The sequence below is a fragment of the Acipenser ruthenus genome, chromosome 1 (assembly GCF_902713425.1).
Source record: "Acipenser ruthenus chromosome 1, fAciRut3.2 maternal haplotype, whole genome shotgun sequence".
NCBI classification, from domain to species: Eukaryota; Metazoa; Chordata; class Actinopteri; order Acipenseriformes; family Acipenseridae; genus Acipenser; species Acipenser ruthenus.
The window spans coordinates 47,741,257-47,759,995 of record NC_081189.1 but is presented as its reverse complement, the minus strand read 5'-3'; the positions used below and the strand labels follow the sequence as shown (position 1 = coordinate 47,759,995).

At 39.3% G+C, this 18,739-nt stretch overlaps 1 protein-coding gene across 4 annotated transcripts in view; it reads right to left on the bottom strand.

Moving 5' to 3' along the window:
- LOC117421398 (bifunctional UDP-N-acetylglucosamine 2-epimerase/N-acetylmannosamine kinase) overlaps window positions 1-18,739 on the bottom strand; it is a 42,304-nt gene that overhangs the window by 20,316 nt on the left and 3,249 nt on the right. Inside the window, exon 1 of one of the 4 annotated variants that reach the window (XM_059025828.1) lies at window positions 5,805-5,823. The exons of the other annotated variants lie outside the window; for them this stretch is intronic. The gene's annotated coding sequence lies outside the window, so the exon portion shown is untranslated. Of the gene's footprint in view, window positions 1-5,804; window positions 5,824-18,739 lie in introns of those variants that run through there. 4 annotated transcript variants of the gene reach the window in all.

The following is an 18,739-nucleotide window of genomic DNA, read 5'->3' as shown; positions in this document are numbered from 1 at the left end:
CTCTTGGTGCATGAGGTCTGATGTAGTTTTAACCATTTTTATTTTATTATTATTTTGGTTTTGCCATGAACACAAGTTAGAAGGGTACAATTTTGCCAAGTATGTTTGAAGTGAATTACTTTTACTTTTTATCTTTAATTTCATGAAGCAAAAATGATTATTAAAATCACTAATTGATTCATTGTGTTCACTATTAAATAATAGTAAAATCCTATATTCCACTTTATTTGTGTGTGCTTTGTGCTACAAGGAGGGGGCAAGTAGATTTTTTTAAGAAGGACAAGTAGATATTTCGAGCATTTTGTCTCTTGGACAAGAATTTATTTTATTTTATTTTATTTTATTTTTTTGTAATTCCACACCCCTGCAATGTAATTCACATGTAACAGTGTACTTTCAGTTACATATTAGAATTAAAAAAAAATATACCAGGTGCACTGTAGATTACATAGGCCTCAGTACAACGATTATTAAATGGCAGCCATTTGAGTCTTCCAGCTAAACCCTGGTAATGTTTGGCCCATAACAACCTGAGTTATGAAACGAATATTAACATATGTATTTGGTCTAGCAAGCACTACTGATGACTTAAATACAAAGTGGATCTGCTTGTTGTACAGTAGCTAGTGGGTCAGAGGCAAATGCTAAAAAATGGTGCCTATAAACAAACTGTTTTTATAACTTATTAATGGAGCTGTTGCACGGTCATCTTTGTTTTCCAAAATTCCCAAATTGCAGTAGCAGCCAGGCATACGCAGTGTATGCAATTGTGTACAATACTTTCAATAGGGGAAGATTACTTTGAAAGATTCCCACATACTTTGCATTAAACTAAACATTTGCAGCCATGCTAGAATATCTAAGTTTATGGAGACAGGCAAGATAGTGTTGGCGCCAAGACAGTACTGCGCGGAGTACTCTGCTCATTCTGTCTGTGAGTTGTTGTTGTTTGTCAGCATCGATTGCGCTTAAATTATTCTTTGACAAGATGGAGCCACAAAGTAAAAGGAAATGTGATGAGTCAAAGGGGTTTCGGTCTGTAATTCAGCCTCCCGACAGTAGAAGGCACCAAACCAACTCGGGACTTCCCTTACCAAGGTCTCGTGACCATGACGAAAGTCATCTTTATGAGGGGCGGCACCTTGGTGAGGGGCGGAAGTACGAGTATGTAAATTCCAGCCACTGGAGTCAAGTGAGATAAGGACACTTATCACTTGGGGATTGGTGTGCCACTGACTACAGGGGCGGGGCGACGCATACAAAAGGGAACGTACTACTGTGTTCGGGGTTGGTCCTAAAAAGCACAGGCGCGGTGAATGGGTCGGAGGGAGAGAGGAAGCATTGGCTGGTGATAATTGTTTGTTTGTGATCACAGAGCGGAAAATTCATTAACCTCTTCTTTTTGTTTTATCCCTTTTTAAGTCCAGGGATTTTGTGATGAGGAATAAGGAGTTTCCGTACCCTTCTTTTTATCATTATTCCAGCACCCCCTCCCTCACGCCATTCTTTATTTGTTTTGTTTTATTTATTTTTTTATCGTGTAACAAACAACATTAAAAATGTATTTTGGTTACACGTAAATTACTGTCTGGACAATCCATTATTACTCACAAACGTCTAGAAAGTCTACGCCCCCTTTCAAAATGTTCACCTTTTGTTCGCCTACACATCCTACCCCACAACTTCCAAGTGAAAAAAATATTCTAGAAATTTGTAGAAAATTAATTAAAAATAAAAACTGAAATAGCTTGGTTGGATAAGTGTCCAACCCCTTGTAATAGCAATCCTAAATTAGCTCAGGTATAACCAATTGCCTTCAAAATCACACACAAGTTAAGTGGCCTCCACCTGTGTTAAATTGTAGTGATTCACATGATTTCAGGATAAATTCAGCAGTTCCTGTAAGTTCCCTCTGCTGGGTAGTGCATTTCAAAGCAAAGACTCAACCATGAGCACCATGATGCTTTCAAAAGAACTCTGGGACAAAGTTGTTGAAAGGCACAGATCAAAATATCAAAGGCCTTAATATCCCTTGGAGCACGGTCAGGACAATCATTAAGAAGTGGAAGGTGTATGGCACCACCAAGACCCTGCCTAGATCAGGCCGTCCCTCCAAACTGGATGACCGAGCAAGAAGGAGACTGATCAGAGAGGCTACCAAGAGGCCAATGGCAACTTTGCAAGAGCTACAGGCTTTTATGGCTAAGACTGGTCAAAGTATGCATGTCACAACAATATCCCAAGCACTCCACAAATCTGGCCTGTATGGTAGGGTGGCAAGAAGGAAGCCATTAATCAAGAAAGCCAACCTTGAATCCCGTTTGAAATATGCAAAAAAATACTCAGGCGATTGTGTAGCCATGTAGCAAAAGCGTTATGTTTGGCGCAAACCCAACACAGCGCATCACCCAAACACCATCCTTACTGTGGAGCATGGTGGTGGCAGCATCATGTTATGGGGATATTTCTCATCGGCAGGGACTGGGACACTTGTCAGGATAGAAGGGAAAATGAATGGAGCAAAGTACAGAGAAGTCATTGAGGAAAACATGCTGCCCTCTGCAAAAAAGCTTTAAGGAAGTTCACCTTTCAGCATGACAACGACCCAAAGCACACAGCCAAAGCTACACTGGAGTGGCTAAGGAACAAAAAGGTAAATGTCCCAGTCAGAACCCCGACCTAAATCCAATCAAAAATTTGTGGCATGACTTGAAGATTGCTGTCCATCAACGCTCCCCAAGGAACTTGACAGAGCTTGAACAGTTTTGTAAAGAAGAATGGTCAAATATTGCCAAATCTAGGTGAGCAAAGTTGGTAAAGACCTATCCCAACAGACTCACTGCTGTAATTGCTGCCAAAGGTGCTTCCACCAAGTATTAACTCAGGGGGGTGGAGACTTATCCAATTATGATCTTTCAGTTTTGTATTTTTAATATATAACTTTTTTCCCCTTAACAGTGTGGAGAATGGTGTGTAGATAAGTGGAAAAAAATCCTCATTTAAAAGCATGAAACTCTGAGGCACTGACAAAACAAAATGTGAAAAAAGTTCAAGGGGGTGTAGACTTGCTATAGGCACTGTATGTACCAATGTTAACTGTTGTAAAACACACTGTTTAGATGTTTTAAATAAACTAATTGAGCATAGGTAAAAGGGCCTCTGTATGGTCAATGACAAACCTACTTATAAATAGGGCAAAGAATCGTGAATTCACTGAAATGGAGAGACAAAACACAAGGCAGCAACCTTGGACCTCTAATGGTGAACATCAGTGAGGCAAGTATGACAACATTATTGTGCATCTCAATTTTGTATTATTTATTGAAATGTTCTTTTTGTTGTTACTTGTAAATTGCTAATCTCCTGTAAAATGAATCTGATTAAATCAAACTGTCTCGAACTGTCAAAACGACTTGAATTGACTCAAGCTAGATAGATGACTCGACTCGAGCAAACCTGTGACGAGTCTTACCCCCCCCCCCCCCCCCCAAGTGACTTGACTCGAGTCCCAATTTTTGTGACACGATTACAACACTGGGTTCATTGTACCTGTGGCCCATATATTTAGGGTTAGCCATTTTTGTTGCTATCTCTTTCTTTTGTTTTCAATTTTTTTTTTAGAAGTATATCAAAGTGATTTCTTGGCAACTGATCTAACATTTTAAGATGTATTTAAGAGGAGTTACTGGTGCAGTCTGGGTGAGATCACCTTCATTTTTTTTCTCCTTTGCTATTGGGATTTACAGTTTTTGAATGGTCATTTGTGTTTAGTTTTTTTTTTTTTCCCTCTGGATTATTTGGGATTTCTTTCTATTTTTGAAGTCTTTGGCAATTTGACATATTCCAGGATTGTGCTTTGGATTTAATGGACATTTATATATATATATATATATATATATACACACACACACACACACACATACATACATACATACATACATACACAATAATAACAAATTGTACCGCTTTCCTAGTTGAGTCATTGTGACGTCATGTTATATGATGTGCAATGGGAAAGGGGGAGTGGGCTAGTTCTGCACGAGAGCGATGCAAACATACGGGAGTTTTAATCTATTTCAGATGGGGAAAAATTGGTTAATACTTTTATTTATTTATTTTTTTTAAATCTGAGAATTTCTTTTTTTATTATTGCGGAAAACTGGGTTATTAGTTTATGAAAACGTGTCTATGGCCACTGTTTACTGTGATGAAACGGCAATGGCAAGACCTAAAAAAAACTTTGTGGAAATCCAGTTTTAAAAAGGTATACGATATCAATAAGTCGCACAAGTCCAAATTGGAACTCAGACTCCAACATTTAAATATACCCTCCCGTATTTTAATATTAATTAGGTTATTTACATTTGGAACAAGAATTTCTCAGGGTAAAAGAAAACTCTGTGGAAAGTACAGTACTACCAAAATAGAGTGAGAAAAAGGTGCAACTTATTTTTTTAATTTTCCATGGAAATTGCCCCACTGTTATAATATTTATGTTTTTTCCATTATAAACAAACAAACAAACAAACAAACATACATTTCAGAATTTGCACAGCATTTCTAAAAATAATGGGGGAAAAAATGTGTTAAATACAAGGCTAAAGGTCTCCACACACCAGACATGATGCGACAGGTTTGAAAACTGCCAGATCTATGCAACTATTACAAATTGCTATTGCACTGAAGCTGTTCTCTGATTGCTCAATGCCCAGTTGACATACGACAAAAATCACAAAAAATAGCATTCAATCCTATATATTTTGCGGCACGCTGGTGCTGCCCTGGTGCCTCTCTCGCGTTGCTGTGTTGTGAAAGATACTTATCAAAATGATAGGGTCTATTCATTTTGTTGCATCATTGCAGTTTCGCTTGATGCATCGCATCTGGTGGGTAGCAGCTTTTATTCTGTAAAACAGAAGCCTAGTGTTTAACCTAGAATCCACATGGATTTCATTAGCTATTTTGTAAAATAGTGAATTTATATTCTTCTTTTTTATACAACCATGCATTGTTCCATTCGTCTAAAACTCTCAATAGTACTTAGTTAAGAAATACTAAAGAAATGAAATTCAATGACAAATGTTTCAACTAGAAGTCTTTTTGAAGACAATGGAAATGTTTCTCTTTTAGTATTTAACTATGCAGTCTTACAGTAGGATAGGCTGGTACAGTAATATACAATTTTTCCAAGTCTAGCTTTAAACAACACACGATACTTGTGGTATTAACCATCATTTAAAAATCTACATTCTTAAATTATTAAAACATGTATAAACATTTAACCTGCTATATCATATATTCATCCTATACGCTTTTCCTTATAAAACAGATTTCCTTAAAGAATACATATAAAGAGAGCACAGAAGCACAGGGGAGATGCAGTTAAACACCATTTTCTGTATACATGCCTTTCCTTTTTTTCATTATAACCAGCAGGATGGGAGACAAAGAAAATGTATTTAAACATGTCAACACCTCTGCTGGACAAAATACTTAAAACACAAGCCCCACCACCCCTTCTCTCACATCCACAGCCCCTCACAGGCATGCAAGTGTCAGTCAGTCATGCAGTGTAGAAAAAGCAACCTATACCAATTAATCTGCAGCTCCCTCTATAGCAGAGACAAGCAGCTCACTAATGCAACAATACCGTCACAGAATGCACTTAACAACATAGCAATATCCCAGCCATTAAAGCATCCTCCTTTATGCTCACTGCCAAAGAGATCACAAGCCAGTCTGCAAGCCTCTGCTGCATGATGATGTGGGGGGGATGACCATGGGAAAACAGCAAGCTGACATACATGAGGGTTTCTTCTTGAGTTCTCGTCATAAGGATGCATTGTTTCCTCCTACCCAGCAGTACTGGCTTGCTGTTCTGCACACGACTGTCGTAGTACTGAGCTCCCTCCTCTAGCCAGAGCTCCTGCTCTGTGGTAGGATATTACAGCCCAGCCAGCAAACCTGAATCCCCAGATGTCTAACTCCACCCTTGTTTGTTAAGGAGTTAAATAGGTTTATAGTTGAAAGCATGTTTTCTCCCTGGAGTACAACAACTATGACGCCAACAACCAAGTACCTTCCCATTCCAATAAAACCCGTTTAACCTGTTAAACAGAACCAGGGTCATTCCACAACAAATGCACTAAATATTGGGATCTTCCCCACCTCACCGTCTCCGATTTTTTTTGGTACTGCAAATGGAAGTACTTGGAAGTGTTATTTAAAAGAATGCCAATATATTAGCTCTTGTTATTTTTTTAAGCATACTTAGCATGGTCTTAATGCTCACAATGCTGGCATATGAATATTTATTTATTTATATTTTTTTATAGCGCCTTTGACCAAGGCGCTTTACAATTATTAAGCTAAACGGTACAATCAAGAGAAATGGCGGAAGGAAGAAGGTACGTTTATTGAGCAAGGGTGAGGAAGTAGAGAGTGGTGCTGCTGTGAGAACAGAGGCTAGGGCAGGGTTGGGCAAGCAAGCAGGGTCCTGACCGGGGGTTAGGGGCTAGGGCATGCAGTGGGATGGGCTAGGGTGAAAAGATGTGTTTTAAGGGAGGAGCGAAAACTGCGTAGTGTAGGTGACTGTTTTATATGGAGTGGGAGTTTATTCCAATGAAGGGGAGCCAGGAGGGAAAAGGAATGGAAACGGGATTGGGCACAGGGCGAGGGTGGGACCGAGAGGGACAACAGAGTTTGAGAGCGTAAGTGACGGGTAGGGTGGGGCGAGACTGTGGAGGGATTTATAGACTAGAGTAAGGAATTTAAATAAGCAGCGACAGTAAATAGGGAGCCAGTGTAGCTGAAGGAGGGGGGCTATGAGAGGAGCGGCGGAGGTTGAATATGATACGGGGAGAGGTGTTTTGAATTTGCTGTAGTGGTGTGAAGGCATAGGAGGGAAGGCCAAGGAGAAGGGAGTTGCAGTAATCGAGGTGGGTGAAGATGAGAGCATGAACCAGGAGTTTAGCGGCAGAGAAAGAGATGGAGGGGCGTATTTTGCGGATGTTAAATAGGTGGAATCGGCAGGTGCGTGTAGTGCCCGAGATATGATCAGCAAGGGAAAGAGTGGCGTCAAAGATGATGCTGAGGTTTTATTGCTATTTTAAAAAACTAACATGGCTGACTCAAATTGTCCTGGAAATACCTTTATATATTGCCATAGGGACCAGTCTGGTCAAGAGACGGCTACAAATATAATTTTGCCAAACTGTATACTATACTGTAGATACTTTACATAGTTTGGCTGATAATTGATAATATGTAAATTATTTGCTGTCTAGATGCATGTAAACTTACAAAATAACATTAGTGTGTACACAAAGTGTGCCATTTTAAAAATAAAATTGTACCATATTTAAGTTGAAGGATACATTTTACAATACTTCGTGGGCTCACAAATCAGTAACCAATTACCATGCGACACTAACATCCGTGGTCACCAATAGGTAACATGTTGACATTAAACTACAAGAGCAGTCCTGTGTGTGCAGGGAGTATCAAGAAGATATCTTGAATACCTTGAAATATCTTACCTTTCAAAAAATGCCCCCTTTTTCACTGCGTTTCACTACCCTCATTTGATGTGTAATTAAAATGTTGGTTTACTGTAACTTTTAACTTGGAATACAACGTATACATTATACTTCAAACTTATGGTCCATTTACATATTTGGGTAGGGGTAACATAAATGTGCCGATTCCACCTAAACAACCTACCATATTTCTTTGTTAGGTTAAGCAGACTGCTATGTTTTCAATACACATTTGTAAACAGTCAAATCAGGGAAAACAGACACTTTCCCACATTAGCTATCCATCTGACCAATTATGATCCCGGATTATGTACACATCCTGAAATGTTCCTGTAGTAGTGTTTGCAAAACAGGTGTACATAAAATGACTAAGAAAAGCATGAATTGCTTTTTACAAGCACAGCTATAAAAGTGACACATTTCAGGTATTTCAATGAAATACAACTATTTACATTAATGAAATACAACTATTTACATTATTACAGCACCTCATTATTTTACAGGAATTGCTTAACAATGTTTTTACTGTTGTTTTAATGTTGATTTCTCTTGAAAGGACTCCAAGGACAGAGTTCTTACATGAAGTTGTACATCCTGTTAATAAAACAGACTAGACCTATGAAGCTTAAGATATGGGCATTTCCACGCCAACATGTGTAACACAAAGTTTGAAAAATGTTCATCCCCCCTCATCATGTGCTCTAGAGTCTCAATGACATAGAATTATTAAAGGGAAGATAACTTTTCATGTTACACAAATGTTGCAGGCACTTGAAGTTCATACACCATGCATGGTAATGCTGCGAAATAGGGCATTTTACTATATATGGGAGTCCAGGGTATTCCTTATGATGCTTTACATCAAAAGTTTTGTTGCTTGCACACAATCAGACACCTTTATCTAAGGTGACTTTGTGAGGGTGTGCCGAGTGGCTGATGTTAAACAGGGAGGACGCACAACCAAAGATTCTGTTAACACTAGAACCGCCATGCGGGTCAATTTGGCCCATTTTGGATTTAAAATGTTGATTACTGTTCTGTTGTAAATTGTATGCATATGTTTGGTTTTGACTTTTCCTAAATATACGAATTAAATATCCAGACAGCGTTTTATAGCCAGAATCTTAAAAATGATAAAGTTATAAACAGTTCTACCTAGAACCGCCACGTGGGTCAATTTTCACGTGAAATGGCGATGAGCGTGCACGTTTGGGAGAATTGCTCAGGTAAATCAGGTTTGTGGCTGAAAAAAACGGCCTAAGAGAGGGATAGGGTAAATCTCATTTACTCGTATAAATGATGAAACACACGGGAAAACCACGCCCAGTTTCGCATGGAAACCCGCATTTCACGTGTAAATGTTAATGAGCGTGTTTATCCTTAACTATAAATACTGCAAGGGAGCAGGTCAGTTGTTACTGTGGATTCCAAGACAGCAGAAAGTAGTGGCTGACGGGCGATTTTATGGTTAGCAGTGGAGTAGTTCAGCTTATTGCTAATGTGGGCGGCATTTTTTTATTATTGTTTTTTGCTGTGTCTGGTCTGTCATGTTGTATATATATTGTGGGTTTACAGTTCTGTATAAAACCACTTACCATGAACTGCGTTATGCATTTGTTATAGTATTAAAGCAGCTGTTTGAGAATACCCTTGCTGTAAAAACTACGCTAAAGTTAAACACGAAGAGCAAGTGAGCTGCCTAACTGAATTCATTCCTGTCCTTTTTTTGATCCCAGCTATGTCCAAAGACAACGCGCATCTGCCCTCCACGTTAATAAATATAGTTTGTGACCTGGATATCATATGCCAGCTCGATTGCCCAAAACAGAGCAACAACATCCAAGTTGTTGATGCTCTCTCAGAACTGACCAAATAAAATTGCAAATGAACATACTGATTGTGTTTTATTTGTTTGCATCATTAATATTCTACAAAGCAGTAAGTCCAACAAAACTTAAAAGAAAGGAGGGCATCTCTGACAGCACAAGCCTCCTCAAACTGAAAAACAATTTGGTCAAGAGCAGTAAAGCACATTATTAACCAAGCAGGCACAGAGTATTTTGCTTTATTACAGCAGCTTAGATTCACTTGTGTACCAGTTCTCTGAGCATGGAAACCACATTTTCACAAAACGTCACTAGTAATCTTCAAAAACAACACAAGTACTTTACGCATAGCTAATTTACATATCAACCCCCACCTTTCACATTCATTTGCATGACGTTGGGTGAAAAGCCCGGTTTACTTGAGTAAAATAAACGAGTGAATGAAAACCCAAAAAAGCATTTTACACGAGACATTTTGCTCATGTAAATGTCTTGAGTTAAAAAAAAAAAAAAAAAAAAACTTGCATGGAAACCCCATGATTGTGACCCAAGCATTACAATACATGTATTTTTAATAACACATGTTTTTTTTTTATTTCAAGCCTTTCTTTGTTGGTAGACTGACTATGAGACAGAGGTTGCTATGATTGTGTATTTGTCAAGATGCAAACTCAGTGAAAGCCTAGTTGCTTATTTTTCAATGTACCTGGAGACAACAATCATTTGTTTTGTTCCACAAATGCAACTGGGAATATATCAGAAGGAAATATTTAATCTTGAAAGTAGTCATTTTGGATAATCAGGTAGGATAACAACGTATGTGCCTAATATGAAACGTATGTTATATATTCTTTTTTCAGAACAGTATTAAAAAAAATATGGATACCAAAATCAGAGCATCAAGAAGTACCACAGAATAAAAATTCAACTGAAACGCTTGAAAGAAGAAGTAGACGTCCAAAGCAAATTATGGGTAGAGCAGATAGGAGAATCATCCGAGCAGCCAAAAAAAATACAAGACTAATACCCCTTTTCCTCTTGCACATCCGACCCGTGAGGGTTCGGTATGGTACAGGTGGTTCTCCACTGGCTATGTTGAGCCAAGTGAGAACCAAACCATGAAACTCTAGCCTCACAACACATCTAAATCCATCTGCAAGCCGAGCCGAGTCAGGGGTGGGGTTAAGGATTTTCGTCATTACGCTGCATCAGTGAGTACACTCCACAAAGACAAACAACATGCCGGGCAGCAAGTGTGATGAGAGAAAACTACAGCCTCGGGACGCTGAGGAAGTGCAGATTAGTTTCTCTGTGGGAGATTCAGGGAGATTGTGCATCAGAAATTAGAAAGTTTATGCCCGAATGTGATAGAGAGAGAGGGTCAATGTTGTAAATCTCCCTCCCAACCAGAAAGGGTGCTGTGTAAGGGGGAAGGTATGCTGCCTCTTAGATGTGCCACCTTGATGGTAGGGGGAAACCGGAAGGTAACCATATTAGGAGGGGAGCGTAGCTGCAAGTACTCAGGACGACTCCATTGCAGTCAGCTGCGGGGCAGCCCTCTATTGAAGAAACCATGGCGATGCGTTGGTTGCAGGGAGGAGTTTGCTGGGTACAAAGGGGAAGCAGCTACATCAGTACCTCCCCTTGTGCTGAGAAAGTGAGAGACGACCGGCCAGAGCTGGTGTTTGTTTTCTATTTGTGTTGCGTGTTTTGTTTGTGTTTTCGTAGAGGAGCAGGAGGATGGGAGGCTGTAGCCGGAGAGCCAGCATTCACCCCAGAGCACGCCCCTCACCACACAGCACAACACCGCACAGCGCACGCACCACGGTCCCCGGAGGAAAAGAGCACAGTTTTGTGCACGGAGGATTGTGGTTAAAGGAGTGTCTTTTTGTTTACCATTTTGGACCCAGAACCTTTAGGTGTTTTGCCCCAATACCATCATTGGTAGCGGGGCTTATTATTGTTTTAGGTTTGGATTCTTTTTGTGAGCTTTCTGTTTTGTAAATAAAAAGGATTATTGTTGGGAAACGACAGTCTGGACATTACACTCTATTGCGCTGCACCAGTCGTCCTTGTCACACCGAATTTCTAACAATTTGAAGCAAATGGACATAAACCGCAGGTACAGTACACAACGCACACACTCAAAAACACAAAATTCTACCACATTTCTCATCCTTGACCTTAATTATATGAATATCCTTGATATTCATATAATGAAAAAAATGCAGAAAATAAAACAAACAATTCTAAAACTTATTTGCAAAATTTTAGTAAAACAAAACACAGCTGTACCATACGTACAACTACAGCTCTTGTTGCGCTCGCACAGCTTTTTTTTTCTTTTTTTTTCTTAAAAGCACCCAAACAAAAAACAACACTAGAAAAAACAACAACTATCTTGAAAACGGGATATCTTTGGCAAATCTTATTTTTAAAACCTTTTTTCCCCCTTCAACAGAACTAAATGAACTTTATTAAGTCAATATCAGTAAAATGTGTGGATTATAAAGAAATTCCTAAATATATTTACAAAATATAGCAGTACCATTGGTCTATTCATTTTTGAACACCTTTTGTTTGTGCATCTTTTGGCAAACTGAGTTAATTAATATCAATAATTAATAACAACTGTCTTTCGTTGCGTGTTACATCAGTAGCGCGTGTCGGCTCTGCAGTGGAAAAATAACCCAGGCTCTCCTTAACCGCACCGTGAGGGCTCACTGCAGCCCCAGCTTGGTTTTACAGTGGAAAAGGGACGACAGCCAACGACTTCAAGAATATTAAGAAACATCAGGCATAATAGTGTACAAAAGAACTGCACAAAGGCACCTGAACACAGAACAGTTGTATGCACATAGACCTCGCTGCCAACGTCTTCAAAGAAGAAAACCTTATACCTACAGTTAAACATGGAGGTGGTTCGATCATGGGTTTTAGCAGTTTAAGGACTGGAGACATTCATGATTGAAGATCAAACACAGCCATTGGTGTGATAACAGGGGGGGGCACTTGCCTGCCTCCCACCCCCACCCCCACCCCCACCCCACCACTCTCTACAAGCTGCAGTATCAATTTAACTACTCATTCCTGTATTATGTTTTAAACTGTGTTGTTGTGCGATACTAATCAAGATGTAAGACTTATCGTACCGTAAATGAAGAAACAGTAATACCGGTCTCCCAAGGAAGTGATGTAGATCAGCAGTTCCCAAACTGTGTTTGCAAAAGGTCCTACCGTGGGTCTCTGAACAGGGTACAGTTAACATCTACAAATATATTTGTACAGCAATGTAAAGGCCAGTACACTTTTGTTTTCAAACACTATCATTAGATTTTCCCTTTGTAGAGAAATTAAACAGCCTTATTATAGCTTATCAGAAACATCATAAAAATGTTTTGCTACTGTGCACCATTTGGTTAGTATTCATTGTGGTGGTAACGCTAAAAGTTTTTACTCAATTTCTAGATTAATAAATAAAAGAAAACATTCTTTAGCCTTATTTCCATATTGCAAAAGCAAAGCTGCCTATACAATGGGTGAGAAATTGATGTTATTACTGCCATGCAAGAGCAACAAGCATTGTCAAATGACATATAGGTTAGGTGGTATTGCAAAAAGAAGAACATTATTATTAGTAGGCTTTATAGATAGCAAATAGACAATAACTTTTTTTTTGTGATTGGAAAGTGTTTTTACAGGTAATCGCTAATTTGTTTAGCCCTCCTCCACACATTTTTTACCCAAATCCCGCCTATGAATGCAGCCATGTATCTAAACATTCTACAAAGTACAATGATACCATCTGCTTGTAAGCTGATTGGCAGACAGTTCATCTTCCAACACGACTACAACCCAAAGTATACAGCTATGTCAACTCTGGAATTCTTGAAGAAAACAAAAGTTCTGGGATGGCCTTCTCAATCACCTGATCCATGGCTGTAGCTAGCTATGAGGTTACCGAGGTCCAGACCTCGGTTAAAATTAAATGTTAATTAATTCATTATTTAAAAATATACAGTGCCTATAGAAAGTCTACACCCCCTTGAACTTTTTTTCACATTTTGTTGTGTCAGTGCCTCAGAGTTTCATGCTTTTAAATGAGGATTTTTTTCCACTTATCTACACACCATACTCCACACTGTTAAGGGGAAAAAGTTTTTATTGAGAAAAATTATATTACAAATACAAAACTGAAAGATCATAATTGGATAACTCTCCACCCCCCAGAGTTGATACCCCCCAGAGTTGATGGAAGCACCTTTGGTAGCAATTACAGCTGTGTCTGTTGGGATAGGTCTCTACCAACTTTGCACACCTAGATTTGGCAATATTTGATCATTCTTCTTTACAGAACTGTTCAAGCTCTGTCAAGTTCCTTGGGGAGCGTTGATGGACAGCAATCTTCAAGTCATGCCACAAATTTTCGATTGGATTTAGGTCGGGGCTCTGACTGGGCCACTTTACCTTTTTGTTCCTTAGCCACTCCAGTGTAGCTTTGGCTGCGTGCTTTGGGTCGTTGTCAACAGACTTCCGTCCTAGTTTCAGCTTTCTTGCAGAGGGCAGCAGGTTTTCCTCAAGGACTTCTCTGTACTTTGCTCCATTCATTTTCCCTTCTATCTGGACAAGTGCCCCAGTCCCTGCCAATGAGAAACATCCCCATAACACGATGCTGCCACCACCATGCTTCACAGTAGGGATGGTGTTCTTTGGGTGATGCGCTGTGTTTGGTTTGCGCCAAACAAAACACTTTGCATTTAGGCCAAGAAGTTCCACTTAAGTTTCGTCAGACCACAAAACCTTCCTTCTTGCCACCCTACCATACAGGCCAGATTTGTGGAGTGCTTGGGATATTGTTGTCACATGCACACTTTGACCAGTCTTAGCCATAAAATCCCGTAGCTCTTTCAAAGTTGCCATTGGCCTCTTGGTAGCCTCTCTGATCAGTCTCCTTCTTGCTCGGTCATCCAGTTTGGAGGGACGGCCTGATCTAGGCAGGGTCTTGGTGGTGCCATACACCTTCCACTTCTTAATAATTGTCTTGATCGTGCTCCAAGTGATATTTTTTCATACCCATCCCCTGGTCTGTGCCTTTCAACAACTTTGTCCCGGAGTTCTTTTGAAAGCACCTTGGTGCTCATGGTTGAGTCTTTGCTTTGAAATGCACTACCCAGCAGAGGGAACCTAAAGGAACTGCTGAATTTATCCTGAAATCATGTGAATCACTACAATTTAACACAGGTGGCCACTTAACTTGTGTGTGATTTTGAAGGCAATTGGTTACACCTGAGCTAATTTAGGATTGTTATTACAAAGGGGGGTGGACACTTATGCAACCAAGCTATTTCAGTTTTTATTTTTAATTAATTTTCTACATATTTCTAGAATATTTTTTTCACTTGGAAGTTGTGGGGTAGGATGTGTAGATTAATGAAAAAAAAAAAACTATTTTAATGCATTTTAATTCCAGGCTATAAGGCAACAAAAGGTGAAAATTTTGAAAGGGGGTGTAGACTTTCTATAGGCACTGTATGTATGCAATGCATGCATTGCATGCCTTGGAATATATTTTATTCATTTTTAAGAATATGACAGAAAAATATATTTATTCTAGAACATTAAGTATATGATAGCCCTGAATACAAGTAATCTGTCCGCCTCGGCAGTCTTTTTATTTTTGTTGGCGAAGGCATGCAACGCTCCAAGTTGCATCGGGTTGCCTAGGCAACGTGATACAGCGTGCACCTCACTTCCTGGTGGCCGTGCGCTGGAAAACATAGGCAAGGCACACAACTGTAGAATTGAATCCTCCTTGACTGAACACTGAGTTGCGCGGGAACCCTTGTTCTCAATCAAAATGGAAAACTTAGTTAAAAGTTTATTGACTAATCCATTTAGTGCAAGAGACTTTGCAACAAAAACAGAAATTATAAAAACTTGAAGGCCAAAACCAAAATAGCAAGTAGTAAGTACTTCCAGAAAAACAGCAAGAGTTGAAACGGTATTTCAGCGAGGCGGTGTACAATTGTGAATGGATCTGTGGTATTTGGTTTATTGAATCGCTATTAGTAGCCTACATTATAAGAAAATGTTTTTATCTGTCATCTAAAAGTTATTGCATGCTTTACTAAAAACTCACCTTATGCCACTGATATTCTTGGAAATTATGGAAACGGTTGCCTATTGGCATTTTAATGTAAAGACGCACACTTCTGTAGCTATGTATATCTTTGCGTGCAAAATAAACAATGGTAGCTGAATATGCCAAGTCACCAGCATTACTGGTTATTATTGAGATCCACAATCCTGCAGCTCTTATACTTATCGCTTAATTACTAAATAACAGGAAGAAAAGGTAATTGTGACAAGTTAAGCATAATTATGAATGCAGTGGAGCTTGTATATTTTTTTAATTAAAAGCTGTACGATATAGAAATAATTACCATTCAATACTGATCTACTGCCATCTTGGCTATTTTCTATTTACCATTCGCACACATGAGAGTATGGGAGTGTCTACTGAGCTATGCAACCACATTGGTCATGTGATACAAAAAGGCTGTCTCTGAACAGGCCCTGGGAGGTATGACACAGGCCCGGTTTTTGGGATGGAACCACATAATTGGTCCTTGATTGGTCCTTGTCTGTCACAGGAATATGACGGCAATATGAGTGGGAAAGCTTGGAGACACTGTGATCAGAGAGGGGTTCCAAGATGGATGCCGTGTGGCAAACAGTGTTTTCTTTCGCTGAGGTACTTCTTGCCCCCTGGCCCCAAAAATTATGATTTCTTGAGGAACCTATATTACAATTTACTGTGGACTTATTTTTATATTTCTTTATTCTAGGTGACATACTTTTTCAGGAACAATGTATAAAAACAAAATCGCCACGGAAAAAAGCTGTGCGACAGGCAGTTATGTATTCAGACGATTTACACAACTATGCTCAACCTAACAAATTCAATATTCTAGAAGAAGAACAAGCAGATGCAATTCCTTTACCTCCCGAGACTCCAAGTAAGGAACTGTTAGCAAAGAAATCCAAAATCCATGTGCAACAGGAGGCAGTGACAAATCAAGATCTGATGAACGCAATTACAGCTTTAACTAAAACATGTGAAAGCACTGCAAACAGCCTCGCCTCCTTGGCAAGTAAATTTATAGCTCAGAATACTATCGTTGAGAAGCTGTCTTCCTCGTTGGAGTCTCTGGGTTCAGAATATGGGAATGCATTTCAGAAAGTGGATTTACTCAAGAAGGAAAGAACGGCTTTGAGGAAGGAAAACACATCTCTGAAATCTAGATGTTCGGACATGGAAAGGTACAGAAAACGCTGGAATCTAAGAATTGCAGGGATCCCAAAAGTTGACGTGGAAGACATAAAAAAAAAGGTCATTGATCTCTGTTCTGAAATTTCCCCAGACATAGCCGGGAAATTGAATGTCTCTGTCGCATTGTACACAGATTAGGGTCGAAGAATCTTACTGGACAACCAAGAAGAGTTACTGTACAATTTATGTCCCGTACCTGCCGTGATCACATCTGGAAGGATTCCAAAAACAGACCCTTACTCAGAAACAAGAGACTTCACATTTTTGAGAACTTAACTTCGGAGGATAAAGAACTCTGACAGAAACTGTGGCCTTTGATTGAGAAAGCTAGGAAGGATGGCAAAAGAGCTGGCTTCAGAGGACGCTTTGCCTTTATTGATAGGAAACGCATCTCTGACTCCGATGTCTCATAGACATTTTTTGAAGTGCTGACTCCTTTTTTCTATTACAGGGCTTGAATTTCATTTTTTGTGTGCTGGGGGGATTTCCCCCTATACTGCAGCCAAGGGGGGGGGGGGGGGATTCCAATAATTTTATTTATTTATTTTTACTGCATCATCATTCACACTGGTGTTGCTTTAAAATAAGCTGCTTTCAGGAGACCTACAGCTGTTCATCACTGTGAGACAGAGCACTATCCATTCCCTTTGCCATTGCCTGACATGAAGTTTTTGCATGCAGCAGAAGAAAACGGTGCTTTTCTTTCTTTTTAACTCTTTACAGTGTAGCAATTCTCTATTTCCACCTGTTTTTCACTGTTTTCATTTATGTATGTTTAACTACTGGATAGATTGTACTGCATGCATGTAACATATCAAATGAAAGGCCACAAAATGTCCTTTCATACACACCACCATGCAACCCCTGCACGCACACACCAAAGCAGTAGTAATATTAAAAAACATTTTTGAGAATGAACATGGTTAAAAAAAGGTCATCTAATTTGCTTATTTAATGTCCATCAATATATAGTCATGTGTAGGGGTTTATCAGACCTTCTAGGTTTAAGAGACCAGTGCCCTTCAACAACTTCAAATAAATCTTATTGTATTGTATTAGTCAACATTTTCCTTATCTATTCCTGATAGTTTATACTGTAGGCTACACATACTGTTTAAAAAGTTGGACTGTGCAAATTTGATGGAGAAAAAAATACATTATATAATAGTAATGATTACATCTAATTACAGGCATTCTTGTGCAAAGTACAAGTAACGTGTAAAAATGTGCCCCTCAACCATTAACTGTATAGTCCTTCCCACTTGGAAACATTTACTGGCCATAAAAGGGTTAACTACAAGAGTGATAGAATGACACAAGTTAATCTGTGTGACCTACTTAATGCCTAGATTGATACTTTGTTGTAGATGACACTTCTAACAATGCATAGGCATTCCTGATATTGACAGAATGCCACAGGTTAAATGTTTCAACCTGTGCCACCTAATAACTGTCTAGATCAGGGGTCTCCAATCCTGGTCCTGGAGGGCTGGTGTCCCTCTTGGTTTTTGTTCCAGCTGTACCCTAAATTACTTTAACTGGACCAATTAAGCTTCTAATAAGCAGGTAATTGGTCCAATTAAGTAATTTAGGGTACAGTTGGCCCTCCACGACCACGTTTGGAGACCCCTGCTAGCAGATTCATTGCTCCATATCACCAGATTTATATTGCGCCCTTTTTAATTCAAACACCTAATGAGTCCCCCCTATTCTTTCTTGCTAATTCTGCATTTCTTATGTGCTTCTCCAGGCAGAATGTATTTATTTTATTAAACAAGCAGTGTGTAGTATAGTGTCTACTACAGTGAGTGTAAAGCGATCAGTTTTGTTCAAGGAATGTATAGCTAGAAACAGATATCCATGTGATCCCTATCCCTCTCTTTGGCCATTTTTATCGGACACAAACCTGATTTACACAAGTAATTCTCCCAAACGTGAACATGCATCGCCATTTCACGTGTAAATTGCCTTGCGTGGAAACCCCATGAATGCCTCCAAGCTTTCCCACTCATGCTAATGTCACAGTGACATAGTGACAGACA